This window comes from Nicotiana attenuata, unplaced genomic scaffold (genome assembly GCF_001879085.1).
Source record: "Nicotiana attenuata strain UT unplaced genomic scaffold, NIATTr2, whole genome shotgun sequence".
Taxonomy (NCBI): Eukaryota; Viridiplantae; Streptophyta; class Magnoliopsida; order Solanales; family Solanaceae; genus Nicotiana; species Nicotiana attenuata.
Window position 1 is genome coordinate 248,997 of NW_017671341.1, and position 16,733 is coordinate 265,729.

The window sequence follows — 16,733 nt, forward strand, 5'->3', positions numbered from 1 at the left end:
CTAGGGTGCCCAGCTGAGTGATGGTAGCACGAGTAGGTGCTCGAGGTGTCACACAGTGATTCCAGACAACTCCAGCATAGTTCTTAGCACGTTCGAGGATGAACGTATGTTTAAGTGGGAAAGAATGTAACGACCCGACCGGTCATTTTGAGCTCTAGCGCGTCGTTCAGCAGTTTGAGGCAATGAGCAGCTTCACTTCAGGTATTATGACTTGTGCGCACGGTCGAATTTGAACTCCGGCAAGTTCGGAGTTGATTTGGAAAGAGAATTCTCATTTCGGAAGATTTAAGTTGAAAAAATTAACTAAGATTGGATTTCACAGTAAACGGCCTCAAAATCGGGATCTGAAGGTTCCAGCAGGTTCGTATGATGATTTCGGACTTGGGCGTATGCTCGGATCGGGTTTTGGATAACCCGGGAGCGTTTTGGCGCCTATTGTGAAAGTTAGCATTTTGGAAGAAATTTCATAAGTTTGGCTTGAAGTGCATTTCAGTTTTATCGATGTCCGTTTGGGACTCTGAGTCTGGGAGTAGCTCCGTATGGTGATTCTGGAGTTGGGAGCGCGATCGGAAGTGAATTCGGAGGTCCGTAGGTCATTTTGAAGTCATTTGGCTAAAGATAGAAATTTGAAGGTTTTTGAGAAGTTTGACCGGAAGTGGACTTTTTGTAATCGGGGTCGGAATCCAATTCCGGAAGTTGGAGTAGGTCCGTAATGTCGAATATGACTTGTGTGCAAAATTTGAGGTCAATCGGACGTGATTTGATATGTTTCGGCATCGAATATAGAAGTTTGAAATTCTAAAGTTCATTAAGCTTGGATTGGAGGTCGATTCATGATTTTAGCGTTGTTTGCTGTGACTTGAGGCCTCGAGCAAGTACGTAATGTGTTTTGGGACTGGTTGGTATGATTGGTTGGGGTCCCGAGGGCCTCGGGTGGATTCCGGGTGGTTAACGGATCGAATTTGGGTAAAAAGCTGCTGCTGGACGCGAATGCGAAGAAGGGCGCACCTGGGCTGGGCAGAATGTTTAAAATCGGGGTTTGAGTTTATTTCACCCATTTTTCTCTTGGCTTGGGTGATTTTTGGAGCTTTTGAAGAGGGGGTTCCGTCATTCATCATGAGGTAAGTAATTTATGCTAGTTTTGAGTTAAATACAGGGTTTATATATGGATTTAGACAAGGAAATTTGTAGAAAATTTGGGGTTTCGGTAGAAAGACCTAGAAATTTATATTCTTGGAATTTGACCACGATTTTGGGTATGGAATTTAGAGAAAATTATATATTTGAGTTCGTGAGGCTATGGGTAAACTTATTCTTCGAAAATTTTGGAAATCCGGGAACGTGGGCCCGAGGGCATTTTTGTCAACTTTCTGATCGGGGTTAGGAATTGTTATAAATTGGATTAATATGAGTAGTTTATCGTATATTAATGGATTTGCATAACTATTGGCTAGTTTTAGAGCGTTGTGCATCAATTTGAGTCTTCGGAAGGGCGTGGAATGCCGGTTATGGATCTTCGGAGCGAGGTGAGTCTCCTTTCTAACCTTGTGAGAGGGAATTGTCCCCATAGGTGAAATAATGGGTTATGTGCTCCTATTTGTGGGGGCTACGTACGCACGAGGTGACGAGAGTCCGTGCGTAGCTACTATTATGTTATTGTCCGGGTAGTCTAGGACCCAAAAGCATGCTGTACTTGGAATACTTGTAATGTTATTGACAGTATGAATTGTTGAAATCCTATCGAATTGGTAAACTAATTTCTAAGAGAATTAAACTTTACTCCTTAAATCATTAAAAGAGAATTGGCTTCTAATGGGATGAATATTCCCCGTAAAATTCTTAAATTGCTGTTGAGCATATGTTTCTATGTGTACATGCATCGCATGTATGGTACGCGAGCAGGGTGATTGTTTATTTAAATTTGACCACGTCGCATGTATGATTCCTGAGCGGGGTAATGGATGCATCTATGGTTCGGGCCGCTCGACCCTCGGCAGTGCACATTTTAAATATTGTTGGATCGGGTCGTACGACCTCGGCATGAGTTGCGCATGCTTGTATTGCTTGCTTTGATATTTGTTGATACTCATATCTGCTCTCCCGACTTGAGATAATTTTTAATTAATGGATTATGAACCCGGAGACTTTTAATAAAGAGGATCTTTTACCTGTTTAGTAATTTACGTGAATCTACTGTTGTTCTTAATAAATCCGTGAGTCATCGCGTTAATATTACTATTACTGGACCTTTAGTAAGTGTCGAAGTTGCCATCTCGTCTCTACTTCTTCGAGAATAGGCGGGATACTTACTGAGTACACGTTGTTTTTGTACTCATACTACACTTCTGTGCATTTTTGTTGCACAGGCACATGTACTACTAGTGGCCTACTGGGCGTAGCAGCATGGATGATATTGGGACTAGGTGAGTTGTATTACTCGAGGCGACCCGTAGCTAGTATAGTCCCTTTTAGTATATTGTATTTACTTTCTGTCCATTTGTATTCCGGACGGATGTTGTATTGTATGTATTCTTAGAAATAGCTCATGCACTTGTGACACCGGTTCTGGGGATGTCTATGGGTTTATTCAGAAACTTTAATAAGTTGTTAAATGTTTCACTATTTATTTAGTGAAATTTATTATGTGTTGTTTAAACGTATAAAAGAAGTGGTTTTGGAAATATTTGAAACAAGAATTTAATCAAGTATTTTGGTTGGCTTGCCTGACAGCGGTGTCTGGCGCCATCACGACCCTTAGTGGATTTTGGGTCGTGACATTTCCTCAACTTTGAGAACCCATCTTTGTGCATTATGGTGTTAATAAAAATATACACCACACATCAATAATAATAAGATGAAATTATTTGATTCCTGACCCTCAATCACTTGTGAGGGGAGAATGTGATATACTTTCGTATATAACCTATATCAAACTGATATAGATAAATTTGTTCTCATAAGCAATAGTTTAGCTATTAAGTGGAGGCACTCAATAAATTATTTTGCTAAACCAACTGTGATGTAAACCAACTTATCAATATGAACTATCTTGAGTAGAAAATCTGGAAATTATGCTCTAAATCAAATTATTGAGCAAGTTACCTCGCAAATACCATGTTGCGGGTTAATAGATAATCGCACATGTAACCATCTCATAGATGCATCTTATGTGGTATACATAGCAGGTGAATGGGCCCATATTCACCTTTGATATTTCCAGCATCCATGGGATTCAATCCCAATTTTAGTTGGTCTATTAATTAATAAGAACAAGCAACGGAAGAGAATTCGTAAAGAACTTTCTAGTTCTTTAATATTTACCCATATGAACTCTCTTTTATTTTTGCACATCATACTTAACTTGATATGGCTAAACCAATTATGCCAACTGAATAAATTATCAATATTGATAAACTTCAGGTTTACACCATGACGTGTGCAACTATCAATAAACTCCATGTTTATTATGATATGGGTTTTTATATCAATAAACATCCACTTTAGTGTGGTATTCTTTTATTTGTGTAGTACAAACTGGAGAATAAAGCGGGTAACTTTTCACATATATATTATCCCGCTACAAGTTGTAGTAATAGAAGATATTAAATCTTTCCTTTATTTATAGTCTCAATATAATCAACCGCTTTCGCATATACTTTGAAAACTGAATAAGTTTCTTTGAGACTTACTACAACATACCTTATTGGTAATCAATTGTGTTTCTCCAAAATAGTAATAATTGGCTCTTCCAAAGATCTCAAATAATTTGGTACTACCACATATTCATCAACATCCATATGGTGAATATCTCTTTTAAGGAGAAAGTTATACCATTATGGTAATTGTCAAAATTATATGCAAGATTTATTTCTTGCATCACCGTTATCTTTAAATAATCACATTGCCAAAATATTTTGGCATACAATAAGTACATGACCAATAACCATTCATGCCATAATAATGGCATTATTCTTATATCATCTCAAACCTCCTTCTAGAGTTGAGTGTGGTATATTCACTACCACTAGCACGTTCATATTCTTCCAAGAATGAATATGTATTCGGTCACGACCCGGATTTCCCACCCTCGGGAGTCGTGATGGCGCCTACTAATGAGAGCTAGGCAAGCCAAATTTAACTACTTTTTCATTAATAACATAATTCCTTTTAACAATTATCAGCAATATTACAAAAGCAACAAAATTAAATAATAAGCGGAAGTCTCAATATTATAGAAAACTGAATAGAAATGCGGAAAATTTCAACAAAGGCCTCTACCCAAGACTGGTGTCACAATACTCACGGACTACTAATGTAAAGACCCGACCGGTCGTTTTGAGTTCTAGCGCTCCGTTCAGCAGCCTGAGGTCATGAGCAGCTTCATTTCAGGTGTTATGACTTGTACGCGTGGTCGGAATCAAGTTCCGGGAAGTTCAGAGTTAATTTGGAAAGAGAATTCTCATTTCAGAAGCTTAAAGTTAAAAGAATGAACTAAGATCGGATTTTTAACTAAACGATCTCGGAATCAGGATCTGAAGGTTCCAGCAGGTTCGTATGATGATTTCGGACTTGGGCGTATGCCCGGATCGGGTTTTGGATAACCCTGGGAGCATTTTGGCGCCTATTGTGGAAGTTAGCATTTTAGAAGAAATTTCATAAGTTTGGCTTGAAGTGCATTTCAGTGTTATCGATGTCCGTTTGGGGTTCTGAGACTATGAATAGCTCCGTATGGTGATTCTGGAGTTGGGAGCGCGATCGGAAGTGAATTCGGAGGTCCGTAGGTCATTTTGGAGTTGTTTGGCTAAAGATAGAAATTTGAAGGTTTTTGAGAAGTTTGACCGGAAGTGGACGTTTTGATATCGGGGTCGGAATCCGATTTCGGAAGTTGCAATAGGTCCGTAATGTCAAATATGACTTGTGTGCAAAACTTGAGGTCAATCGGACGTGATTTGATAGGCTTAAACATCGAAAGTAGAAGTTGGAAGTTCTAAAGTTCATGAAGCTTGGATTGGGGGTTGAATCATGATTTTAGCGTTGTTTGATGTGATTTGAGGCCTCGAGCAAGTCCGTAATGTGTTTCGGGATTGGTTGGTATGATTAATTGGGGTCCGGGGGCCCGATTTATACTTGGCTTAAATTGTCTAATTACTTATTTTAGCACCTATGTGCATTTGCCTTTTAACCGCTTTTAATCACTTGATTTATTAAAGAATTGAGTTACGCGTACGTATGCTCTTTTCTTTTAGCGCGTCAAAAATAATGTCACGCGAACGTGTCCACAATTGATAACACTTCGTTTATTTGATTAAGAAAATTTTGGTTGAAGTTCCGCGAACGCATCCCTCGAGTTACTTTTTAGAATTAAATTCGCAATTATGTTACGCGAACGTATACATAATCACAATAATAGTCTAAGTCGAGCCTAAAGCAAACTAGAGTATTTACGATTATTTTAATACTAGGTTAATGTTTGTATGAGGGTCATAGGTTATTTAATGGAAAATGGCACACCTCAACTTTAGAAGGCTTATTTAATTAAGGTAACTAATTTGGACTTAAAATATAAAACTATACGTGCTGGGCTTTTAATTATACCTTGGTAAGAGGTTTGGGAGCCGGCAGTGGCCCATTTGACCATCTAGCAAAAGGATCAAGCAATCCTTGCAAACTGCGTTGGGCTTGAAATTGGGCCCAAAGAAGTGAACTAAATTCAAAGGCCTTGACATGCTTGTTTTCTCACCAAGAGTCGGCTCACATTGAGCTTGTATGAGGCGGACCTAGTTACTATATTTTTTCGACTAGGCCTATCCACCCTTACCTCTAACCGCTACTCGCGTATTTGCAACAATTAAAGAATTGAAATCAACTAAGATTTAAAGAGATCAGAGGTATACAGCATAATTTAGTTCAAACATTGACTGCTCCGTTTGCAACAAAATATATACTCATACTATGGTTGATAAAGAACCTTAGAACAAATCAAATTCTTAGGCTTTATGGCTCAGGCCCAATGACCGAAGCCCAGGTTCATTTGGGGTAATTTTCCATTTATAGGCTTACTCAAAGCTTCAGCCCCTTTTGGGCTCGAGGGTAACCCCTTCACCCTTACCACCAGGCTGTCCTGCCTGGGCCTTAACCAAGCCCAAACCAAAAAAAAATTTAGTCCCCTCCTTATAGCTTATAAAAATCAACAGAAGATATCTAATTTAGGCCAATGCTATTGCAGAAACTAAACTTCAAATTTTACCATATACTAATCCATGCCATGATGAATATACACTTAGATGCATTAATTACTACCCATCGTACAAAATGTAAGCTTGAACTTACAAATACAGCCTGTTTAACAAAGTTTTTTTAACAGTCCATTTATTACAAAAAAAAAATCTGAGTACAAATGGCAATTTTACAGCAGTAAACAGACTTATGCATTGCTGTTAAACCAAAATACTGCTTTCTTGAAAAGTATTATAAATGACAGTCCAATCCACAGCTACTCTACTAACTACATTTTAGGCTAAAACTATTATAAACTTGCATAACTAGTAGAGGGTTCCTGCCTCTTTTGGACATGGCTTGTCCATGAGAGCTTGGTCTTCCTTTGTTAAAAAAAGAACAGTGTGAGTCCCACTTTAAGGCTTCTGAACCTGCTGATTTAACCAAACCAGTGGCTAAATTAGCAGGCTATAGCTCATGGCCCAAACAATCAAAGAAAGAGAAAAACAATGGTTTTAAGTAAATAAATCAGATGAAAGAGAGAAGGAAAGCATAACTCAAATAAATCATAAACAACATCAAACCTAAATGCTGTTATGAAGCAAAGCTATTTGTGCAGTTTTAAGAACATTTTCCTACTACTGAAATGCATATAAAAACACAAGAAAAAGCTGATAAAGAAAGTAAACACTCATTAATTTCTACCATTGAGTCAGACAGCCATACACATATAGACATAAAGGGATTCATATTTGTACAAATAGATTCATTCATAGTCAGAATAGGGCTACATACCTAAAGGAAAATGGGCAGAAGAAAAAGGAACCAAATAAAGGCCCAAAATCCAAAGATAAAATGACCAAAATCCAGCAGCAACAGCCAACCAAGCACAGCAGTAAACCCCGGACCAAATGAAGAAAGCTTTGAAACCAGAAAAACTAGCTAAAAGAAACAGGGAAATCCTCCACTTCGAACCATATTTTAACTTGTAAAGAATCAGAAAAAATGAGTGATTTTAAAGTTTTTCAAGATTTCTGGAATTTGATCTTTTTCAGAGAGAAAATAGAGCTTTTGTACAGAGAATAAGGCTGAAAGATCTGTGTCAGATTGAGGGAAAGCTTTCTTTATATAGAGTGCCCAAAATCTAGAAAATATTCTACCCTAAATTCCCTAGCTAGTATAGCATTTCTGCAGAGGATAAAAGGTCTAGCTGTCCATTTTCAGCATCTTTTAAAACCAATTTGGACAGCTGGTACACCTTCTAGAACATTCAGATATTTTCCTAATTAGAAAACCCCAAATTGCCCTTCTAAAGTCTGCTTATTGCAGTTTTTTACCTAAACTTTCTTTGTTCAATTAAGTCCCTAAGGTTTCTAATTGTTGGCAAATCAAAACCAACACCACAAACCAGAGGTTAACACACAAGAAAAGATCAAGGGACTAGATTATTGAGCAATCAACCCTCAAACCTAAAGTCATTTGATATGAACAGAATCCGAAAATGAGACAATCACAGAAGAAACAATTTAACCCTAATATATCAAAAATGAAACAAACACAGAGGAAAACTTTAAACCTAATATTAGCATGAGTTTCAAAGGGAAATTATTAAAACCTACGTTCAAGTACTGAAACTAAAAATTAAAGACAGAAAAAGAGAAATTAAACCATGCAGCCAAATCAGAAGTAGAACCAATTGAAAAGAAACAACCCTTAATTTAAACTAAACTGACTTGTTGATCCTAAATGCTTCGAACTACATTTAATTAAAATGATTAACTAAATAAACTTATTTTACTGAAATTCAAACAAAAAAACAATTGAAACAAACAAGACTAAAAGAGAAAAATAACCAACTAACGAAAGAAAAGAAGAAACAGAAACGACCTAATTTTTGGCCTGAAAAGCTCGAACCAATAGAGCAAGACAACAAACAAAGGCTTTGGACGAAGCTTGGTCAGTCAGTACTGATTTGGTTGGAATCCGGTAGGTCTTCAAATCAACCAAAACTAATGCTAATCGGTCTTTCTTTGTCAAGAACAATCGATTGGCATAAGCTTTGGCTCAAATTGATCCTTCAAACCCGTAGAAACCAGATTAGGAACGGATTGGGGTTTTCAATTTTATTAGAAATCTCAGATTTGAGAGTTGACAGTGTTAAGGGTGATTTGAGAGGAACTGGTAGTGGATTTGGGAAGAAGGGGAGGTAAGGATCCCCTGGTATGAATTTGGGGTAATTTGGAGGAGTTAGGTTTTTTTTGGTTTGATTTCGATCTAAAATTCGAAAAAATCGGCAGGGATTCGAGGGAAGCAAATTGGAGATTTGGAAGGGGGAGGTCATGGGGGTTTCAGGGTGTAAAGGTGGTGGTGTTTGGAGTGCCGGCGCCGCTGTGGGCGATTTCCGGTGGGCGGAGCCGGTGGGAGAATCCTAGGCGGCTAGGGTTTGAATTATTGAGAGAGACGAGTGGGAAATGCGGGGGTAATGGGGGTCTAGGGGATCCGTTCGGACAGTTATAAGGGAGGGGAAGGGTTAGCTCCCAGCCGTTGGATCATGGGAGATCAACGGTTGAGATTAGAGGGCGATGAAACAGAGCCGTTTTGGCCAGTGGGGGTTTGGACCGGGTATATCAATTAGTTGGGCTTGGGTTTGGGTGATTTGGGAACGGGTCTGGGCCGGATTTAGTTCAATTCTTTCTTTTATTTCTAATTTCTTTCCTTTTCCTTTTAATTTAAAATTCTAAAATTAAAAGTCCTAATTTGTCTAAAGATGTCAAATTAAACTAATTAACTAATTATAAAAATTATAAACATCACTTAATTCTAAATTAAAAGAGAAAAATTAATAAATTAAAAATTAAAAGAAAAAAGATGTAAAATGAGCAATTTTTGTGGTTTTCAAATTTCTATCAAACAAATAATCATTGATTAATCCTAAAAATGTAAAAATAAATCATAAATGCAATGCATGGTATTTTTGGTATTTTTCATGATTTAATAAAATTAAACATGCACAAAAATGCAAACAATTAAATAAAAATTCTACAAAAATTCAGAAAATGGCAAATAATTAACAAAAAATCTATTTTCTTGGATTCTGTAGGAGTAATTCATATAGGGAAAATATCATATGCTCACACTCACTTTACTCCCTGCACCCCTGTGTGCAGATTCGGGCGCTGCAGGTCCTGCTTGCGAGGGTTGAGAGCTTCTAGCAGATTTCGGAGGTTCACTAGGTAGCTGCTCGGCGTTTTTGCAGCCCTGTGCTTCTCCCTCTATCTTATTTTCTCCTTTTCTAGTTATGTAATAGTGGCGTAGACTCTTTCGGACTTGTAGTTTTTATTAAAAATGCTCATGACTGGTGACACTCCGATGTCGGGCTGTGCTTGGTTGTCTTCCGCGAATTGTGTTATTCACTTTTATTTTGGATTATTATTATTATGTTAATGACTTAAATTGTGTTGCTTTAGCGGTTTAAAATGAATTGTGTTGGGTCGGCTGGCCTTGTCTTCACGAGAGGCGCCATCACGACCGGGTCCGGGTTTAGGGTCGTGACAAGTTGGTATCAGAGCCTCGATTACATAGGTCTCACGAGTCATGAGCAGGTTTAGTAGAGTCTCGCAGATCGGTACGGAGACGTCTGTACTTATCCTCGGGAGGCTGCAGAACCTTTAGGAAATTTCACCTTCTTGAATTCTTATCTTGCGTCCTTGATTCAGCTTGAAATGTAACTCTTTGAATTCCTTCCACGCATTCGTATGCGCACATGAGCGCTCGGTATCAGCTGTGCATTGACGGCTTGTGTTCCCTTGATCGAGGGGCGAGATGTGATTTTTGTGCAATGATGTTGGGCCAGTCTGGAGGACTTGAGGCTGGGTTATGCCTGAAGCTTGAGCACTGAGGTGCTGATTGTGTGGGCGTGTTTCCGGATCTATATGTTCGATTGTGTCCCTATTAAGGGAAGTGATGATTGGATAGTTATGTGATGAGTGTGATGTGACTGCGAGATGTGTTCCTATGAATTGAATGAGACGAGAAGGGTCTGCTTTAGGGCAGCAAAAACTATTTGATGTTTGATTTCCATCATGATTTGATGTATAGCCCCGAGTTGTGGGTGTGATTAAGGATCTTTTCATGTTGCCTAGTTGGGAAGTGAAGTAGATTTCACGTTGTGTCAGGAAGATTAAATGACTGCGTAATGTTTATGACGGTGGAAGGGTATAAAGAGATGTTAGTTTGAGGCGAAGCAGGTGGGTTATCTCCTGCGGAGTGTTCTGAAGTTTGTGTGATCCTTATGTTGTTGTTGGAAAATCTCCTTTACTAGTGAAGTATATGTGTTGCAATTTAAATTTGAGTCGCTTAAGAGAGTGGGCTTGATTGTTACGAGGGTGAACGCGAGATTTGCGGAATATTTGAAGTACTAGATGGGCTGTGTTGCACGAGCTTATGAAGGATTGATTTTAATCTCACTATGGTATTATGGTAGTAATAGAGTATATGCATTATGAGTTATTATGTGTTTTGATCTATGGCTTTGAGCCAAGTGGGGGAGTCTGCTATTGATTAACTGATTGCACGGTTTTGTGCTATGCTGGTTCTAGTTTGAGGTGTACTGGTGAATTAGTTATGGCTTATGGAGGTTGAGACTGAGGATGGCTCGTGTAAAGGAAATTTCAATAAAGGTTATGTTATGCTTTATGGGTGTATGAGAATCACGGAATGACTTGAGTTGTTATTGGTAAAGGATGTACGGTGCATAGAACAGGAAGTTGCTTGGTTACATTAAGGTGAGGTTACATTCTGCGGTGTCGGAGTGCTATTCCGTTTGATCGGTCTAATTGCGATTTGAGTAGAGTGGATGACTCTCGAGAATGGTTCTAATGGGTTCAAGATTTTACATGTAAAAATTGGAGATTTTCATTGTGTATATTTGGCTAGAAACTGAGGTTTGTATTGGAGGGTGTCAAGACTCATGGTATTTCTATATCATTATGGATTCTACACATCAGTATCTGGAAGGTGAAGGTAATGGCATTAGATTCGCAGGAAGTCTCTTCAAGGAAAGTATTTCGAATGTGGTGTTTTTGGGGATATTTGAGAGAGTAGTCAGCGGCTTATGAACCGTAGGACGGTGTGGCTTTATGCTTGGGTCTTGTGTGGCAAGTCTGGGTCAAGGATTGTGGTGTTATTGCGAGAAGAAGTATCAAGTTGAAGGTAAATCAGAAGGAACTTGGATAGATGGGATAGCTTGGTAGTAGGCTGGGTCGGCATGGTAAGGATATGATTAGTTCTTTGGGTGCTTACGAGGTAATGAGTTTCTACAGTTGTTTCGCGAAAATGCTCTTGGGTTTTAGTGGCCTGTGTAGCTTGGTTGAGTTAGAAGGATTCAATCCTGACGATTTAGTTTTGTGCAAATGGAATTCGGAGAGTTCCTGATGGTTTCCACCACAGTTAGAGATGTATATTTTCTACGAGCGTGAGAAGCATGGGATGTATTGTGATTTTCTTCTAGATGGGATCAGTGGAAAGTTCTTGGCAAGTTGAGTACGTAGTTGCTTGTGGCTCGAAATGGATATGAAGTTCTCATGTTTATCCTAGGATGGTATGGTATATGCGGTATGTTGTGTAGGATTGAGATTTGCATGTGTAAGGTCACAATTCAGTTTTGAAAGGAAGGTCACAAATTCTTAGGTAGCATGGACAGTTCAGACGACTAGATAAATGAGATCACTGATTGGTGTGGCTTAATGAGGGTATACATTTGAGGAAGGGCGATGTGTTTAAGTTGAGGATACTTTGTTAGTATTGCGGTTCTCTCTTGTTCGATCGACTGCTGATATTCGAGTTGCTTGGTGGCACAGAAGAATTATAGGAGTACCTCTTATGGGATGATTTTGTATTAGAGGTGTGTTGTACATTCGGACGGTGGAGTTAGGATCGTATATGGTGATTCGCGTGCTGTGTGGATTCGGAGACTGGTAGTTCTCATAAACAGGTTAGGTCGTGGTTGTGGACCGCGTATATCGGTCTTGTGTGGTAGCTATTGGAGGTTTGGAGACCCGGGTGGATCTTTGTTGCTTGGTATGTTGGATTTTGGATGTGATATTGGGCATAGACTGGTGGTCTCCGTGTCGTGTTATTGTGGATTGTCATGCTAAGACAGTGACGTAGGCTATGCCGGGGATGCCACGGATTGAGTGGCGAGGCTCGATGGATTATATTCCCGGTAGGGTGATTTCATTTTTGAAGACCCAGTGGATGATTGGAAAAGATTTTCCTTCTTGTTTGGCCTTTGTGAGGGATGTCAGTGCAGAGACTCCTACCATTGATTCAGTTCCGGTGGTGAGGGATTTTTCGGATGTGTTTCCTGATGCCGGGCATGTTGCCGGACAGGGTTGTTGATTTCGGTATTGATTTGGTGCCGAGCGTCGTATCGTATGGCACCGGAGGAGTTAAAGGAGTTGAAGGAGCAGCTTCAGGGACTCCTTGATAAGGGGTTCATTGATAGGCCAATATGGATGTGTGTTATGCATCGAATCGACTCAGTTGACTCTGAGTTGCTATTATTAAGGGATGTGCTGAATCGATTATTTTTTAGCTTGTTAGTGTTCTGGGGTGATCTATGAGTTATGTTTCCCTGTTGCGGGAGTTATGGTTTGTTGGTTATATGCACATATGGTGCGGTTCCATTTGGGCTTTATAGCAGAATTTGAGTGAGACGGATATTAGAGGGTTGCATGATTGATTGCGTATTGGTTATGTTCTTTCGGGTTGTGTGGTGATATGTCATTCGCTTCTCCGTCCGGCTCGCTCCCGGCTACGGTTTGGACCTTTCGCCTGCTTAGAAGTGGATTCGAACCACTGACACAAGGATTTTCAGTCCTTTGCTCTAACCAGCTGAGCTACCTGTGCTCGATGAATCTGAAGCAGCAGATCTGCAAGACTCGGTCCTTCTTTCTTCTTTCTCAGTTTAAAGAGAGGAGAGGAAGGGAGAAGCGAACGGTTTCACAAGACCACAGAGCGAGAGAGAGAGCCTTCGCTTACCTGCTTAACCGTACCCTCCTATCGTACCTATATAGCCTTTCCTTCAGTTATATCCAGTTTCAGTTCTGCTTCCAACTACCGATGGGAGAAGGCTTGGACGTATAGCAAGATTAAATAAGAGGTATTGCATCTCAAGTTTTGAATTTTATGAGCCCTTCGATTGTATCCCATAATAAAATCTCTCTGATAAACATCTTGTCGATGATTCGATTTTAACATATTATTTATAATCTTCGTGTGCGCTTTTCGCCTGGCTTCTTTGCGTAAAGAACCTAACTCATCTGAAGTTAAGAAAAATGAACCATTTAACCTTTTAACCAGTGAGCTCACTTAGATCAATCAGTTCAAGCATTGACAAACCCGCCTTCCTTCTGTGTTCAGGACGGAGACTCTTTCTGCCTGGTTATGGTAATGCACTCTGGGTCCTTGATGTTGAATTCCGAAAGGTTATAGATTTGGAGCAGGGTGGCTCGAGGTATATAATGCAGACCAGTGTTTGGGTAGGACCGCGCATTGCAGTGAAGTTATGTGGAGGTATGATCGTTCGAGTTAAATTCGTGTGTTCTGTTTCTACGATGTGTGACGGGTTCCCAGCATTATGTTGTAGTGGTACTGGTGAGCTTGTGGTACAGCTCTCTCATCTGAGTCATTTTCATGATTTGAGTGTGTTCGAATTGTTGCTTATTGGTGCGTGTATTGCACGAGTTGTGGCTTTAGTTTGTATTGATGTGTCATGTCACCAGAGTAGTTGTGTTGGATTAGATGAGATCGTTGGGATCTATAATGAATACAAATGGATTCGATTTCAGCAGGTTGGAAGGATAATATCGATGTTCGGCTTAGAAATTGCCATGGTCCTTGCCAAAAGAGAAGTGGCTTCACAAATGATTGATCTGAGGAGTGGTTATGACTTCCAATGTGTTTCATTTATCATTGGCAGTATGCGGAAGTGTTGGAACGAGGCTTTATTTGATAAAAGGCTTATTATCGAAATTCGGATGTTGTGAGCAACTGCTATGATTAGAGTTATTGCTACAAGTGTTTGAGTTATGTGGTATCTCATGTAATTGCACCTGAGGTTGCAGGTAAGGGTTATTACAGCTGGTTCGGGCTTAATCAGAGTATTGATGTGAGATTCTGATCTTATGGATGATTTCAAAAGTGGGAATGTGGTTCTAAGGTTTATGGACTAGGTTGGATTGTGAAATTTCAGTTACATTGTTTTATCGGACCTATATGAGATAGGGTGACGTGGGATCACCCCCGGGTATGTGCATGGTAAGGCTACACAGCAATTTGATGGTTTTCAGAACAACTCTGGGCACGTTCGAGGACGAACGTATGTTTAAGTGGGGGAGGATGCAACGACCCGACCGGTCGTTTTGAGATTTTGCATTTCGCTCGCCAGTTATCGGGCATGACTAGCCTCGTGTGATGTATTATGACTTGTGTAAATCGTCAGTTTTGGTTTTCAGGGTAATCGGAATGGTTTTGGAAGAACAGTTCTCAGTTTGAAGCTTTAAATTTGAAAGGTTTGACCAAGTTTTGACTTGTTAGTAAATGATCTCGGATTGAAATTTTATGATTTGGTTAGCTCCGTTAGGTGATTTGGGACTTAGGAGTGTGATTGGAATGTGTTTTGGAGGTCCGGAGTAGCTATTAGGCTTGAATTGGCGAAGATGGATTTTTGGCGTTTTCCGGTTGATAGGTGAGATTTTGATATAGGGGCCGGAATGGAATCCAGGAGTTGCAGTAGGTCCGCTGTGTCATTTGGGATGTATGTGCAAAATTTCAGGTCATTCGGACGTGGTTTGATAGACTTTTTGATCAGAAGCATAATTCAGGAGATTTTTCGAACCTTAGGCTTGAATCCGATGTGATTGGGTTGATTCGATGTTGTTTGATGTGTTATGAAGATTGGTATAAGTTTGGATATTGGTATATAACTTGTTTGTGCTTTTGGTTGAGGTCTCGAGGGCCTCGGGGTGATTTCGGATGGTTGACGGAAGGTTGGAGTTGAGTTTGAGATTTGTTGTTGTCATAACCGCATCTGCGGTTGAAGGATCGCAGGTGTGACCCCGCAGATGCGGGAGACCAGTCGCAGAAGCGGAAGAGCCTAGGAACGGCAGGAACCGCAGAAGCGGTTGAGGAACCGCACCTCCGATGGCGCAAGTGTGGATGGTGCATCGCAGATGCGGAATTTGGTCGAGTAAGTGAAGACCGCAGATGCGGTGCCTTGGACCGCAGAAGCGGTACCGCAGATGCGGTGGATTGACCGCATGTGCGAAAAGCCTGGGTCAGAATGTATATATTTCTTCCTTCGCGATTTTCAGAGGGTTTCACAATTTTTAAACGCGAATTTTGGAGTTTTGGGCGATTTTGAAGAGAGAATTCAAGGAGACTTCATTGAGGTAAGGTTTTGGATCATGAAAACTCATTTCTATGGTATTAATTCACGGATTAGAGCTGTAATTAAGGGAAATTAAGAGATTAAACATGGAGGAAACTAGGGCTTGGAACTTAGGCCTTTGATTGAGGATTTGAAGGACCATTTGTGGTCGGATTTTGGAACTTCTGATATGTATGAACTCTTGGGGAGATAAGGAGTCTAATGATGTAAAACTTATCGAATTCCGAGATGTGGGCCCGGGGTCGGGTTTGGTTAATTTCGGGAATTGCATTGTTTTTCGATTGTTAGTGGGCTTTGTCCCTTTAGCATATTTTGACGGTTACGTTCTGATTTTGGATAGATTTGGAGCATCCGGAGGCCGATTCGAGGAGCAAAGGCATCGCGAGCTAGAGTTTGGGCCGGATTGATGTGAGTAATGATTTTAAATGTTGTCCTGAGGGTATGAAACCCTGGATTACACAACGTTAGGCTGTGTTGAGGTGACGCACTCGCTAGATGACGAGCGTGGGGTCGTGCACCGTTAGGGACTATGACTTGGTCCATCCCAGATGACTGTTTTACTGCGTATTTGATTGCAAATTGTTTGATGTTATCATGTTTTGGGCTAAATGCCATATTTGGGCTTCGTGCCAACTATTTGGACCCTTAGGGGATTTTTACTGCCATTTCCTCACTATTTTGACTCTATACTTGTACTTAGTCATGTTATATTTTACGGTGTTCATAACTCAGCCATGTTCACTCTATTTTAACACCTTAAACGAAATTTTAAAAGATATTTTGAGTTGAGCATATGTTTTACTGTTGCCCAAGTGGCTTTTGATATTCTGACTGAGTAAGGCCGAGAGCCTGTGATGTGAGGTTACTTTTGGGTCGGGCTGCACGCCGCAGCGGTGATATACTGATTATGATTATGAGGCCGAGGGCCTGAGATTTGTACACCACGAGGTGGCTTGTTGATATGAGGCCGATAGCCTAGATGATTATCCCACGAGATGACTTGATATTGCGCTTGGGCCGTAAGGGGCCCCTTCCGGAGTCTGTACACCCCCAGTGAGCGCGGGTA

General features: G+C 40.2%; 1 non-coding gene across 1 annotated transcript; it reads right to left on the bottom strand.

Annotated features, from left to right (window-relative positions):
• Positions 1 to 13,051: 13,051 nt before the first annotated feature.
• Positions 13,052 to 13,125, bottom strand: TRNAF-GAA. Its single transcript has one exon. It is a non-coding gene; the product is annotated as a tRNA-Phe (tRNA).
• Between the last annotated feature and the right edge of the window lie 3,608 nt (positions 13,126 to 16,733).